The sequence below is a fragment of the Triticum dicoccoides genome, chromosome 7A (assembly GCF_002162155.2).
Source record: "Triticum dicoccoides isolate Atlit2015 ecotype Zavitan chromosome 7A, WEW_v2.0, whole genome shotgun sequence".
Classification (NCBI taxonomy): Eukaryota; Viridiplantae; Streptophyta; class Magnoliopsida; order Poales; family Poaceae; genus Triticum; species Triticum dicoccoides.
The window spans coordinates 709,874,685-709,876,543 of NC_041392.1; the positions used below are offsets into that span (position 1 = coordinate 709,874,685).

The 1,859-nt window shown below is 48.8% G+C and overlaps 1 non-coding gene across 1 annotated transcript; it reads left to right on the forward strand.

Annotated features, from left to right (window-relative positions):
• Positions 1-1,158: 1,158 nt before the first annotated feature.
• On the forward strand, positions 1,159-1,353 carry LOC119334798. Its single transcript, XR_005161559.1, has one exon. It is a non-coding gene; the product is annotated as a U2 spliceosomal RNA (small nuclear RNA).
• The last annotated feature ends 506 nt before the right edge of the window (positions 1,354-1,859 follow it).

A 1,859-nucleotide genomic window follows, 5' to 3' on the forward strand; every position in this document is an offset into this window, starting at 1 on the left:
GGGGCGGTATGGTCGAGGGCGGCGGTGGTGAGGTCGAGGGAGGCGACGGTGAGGTCGAGGGCGGCCCGAGAGGCGGCGGCGGTGAGGCTGGGCGACCTCGGGCGGCGGCCGTGAGGATGAGCGCGGCGTCGACGCCGGCAGGAGATGGCGGCGAAGTGGGGGCGACGGCAAAGTGGGGGAGACGTTGGCGAAGAGAGGGATCGATTTGGGGGAGAAGTGGTGGCCGGGGGAAACCGTTTTTTCTTAAGTCAAAAGTAACGGTAGCACGTTACAGAAAACGTGCTATAGCTAAGGTAGCTATAGCGCGTTTCAGAGAGCGCGCTACTGCTACGTCTTCATCATTTTTTCCCTTTTTCATTTATTTTTCTTTACATTTTATATTTTTCCTTCTCCTTTTTCTATTTCTTTCATTTTCATTTACTTCTCTATTCGTTTTTCATCTCATATTCTTTTCGTTAGCAATAGCGATTTACACATAAACGCGCTGCTATAAGTTTATTAGCGGTATCGCGGTTTTTGAAAGATCGCTACTACTATGTGTAGCCCATCGGCTAAGTGATTGGAATTTTAGTAGTAGCGAGTTTTCGGTGAGACGCGCTACTGATATATGTCCATCTGCAGCGCGCTTATTTTGCACGCGCTACTGCTATCTAGCAGTAGCGTGCTCTTTTAACAAGCGCTACTGCTAAAGTTCTGTGTATAACATTTTTCCTAGTAGTGTGTGCAGCGCCTGAGAGCTAGGCGCCACACTATACAGTGTAGCGCCTAGCTTCTAGGCGTTGCACTAGTGGTTGCTTCATTTTGTAATGCAACCACTAGTGCAGCGCCTGAGAGCTAGGCGCCACACTATATAGTGCAGCGCCTAGCTCTTAAGCTCTGCACAATGACTTAGCAATTTTTAGGTAGTCTGCAACGCTGGCCAGGCGTGTAGCGCCTATCTGTGAGGCGTTGCACAGTATAATGTGGCGCCTTTGTATCGGGTGTCACACAAAAAGATCAGCCACGTGAAATAGTTTTACGGGCAGTTCTATATGATTTAATTTTGTCCACAGGTCAAATTTGCCAAACGAAGCATGATGGCCTCGCTAGCTACTACCAAAAGAGAAAGAATGAAGAGTTTGTTAATTGATCTGCATGAGAAGAAGTGCTCTCATTTGCATATCTTTCTCGGCCTCTTGGCTAAGATCAAATGTAGCATATGTTCTTATCAGTTTAATATCTGATATGTGGATTTACACATCCATGAGATATTAAGTGATCTTTTTATGAGGGAGAATTTGTCTATGTAGCATGCTACATGGACGGTTCTCACCAGAGTCTCATTTGCACGGTCCAGAGGGACATTGCTACTGCAGCATTGCTTCGGGGCTCAGAGACCGGAGTGAAGTACAGAAGGGAGACATGTACGTCCTCGCAGTCACACCCCCCTCTCCTCTCAAGCACGCTAGCTCCTTCCATTGCAGGAGAGCTCCGTGTCATATGTGACTGTTGTTTGGAGCGGAGCGAGACGCCCGATCAGTCCAGTCCAGCTCGCTTGCTTTGCTGCACCCGGCCGCAACCTCTGCCTACCGGTGCCTCCACGCATAGACGATGGAACTCCCATCAGCGCCACCAGTTCTTCTGCTCAACAATTTTTATATACTCCGTTTCTGCTCCGTCACACCCGCATGTCGGCTCGGCGTCCCGTCCGCTCACGCTTTCTTCATTCCATCCATCTTTGACTGGGAGGTGGGAATGTCTCGGACTCCCAGTTTATCGTTTCACAAACGAAAATACCAAAAAAGAAACAAAGTACATACAGCAGTCGACCGACATGGCTGAAAAAAAAAAGGTTCAGACAAATGGAGCTGCCGTTCAGA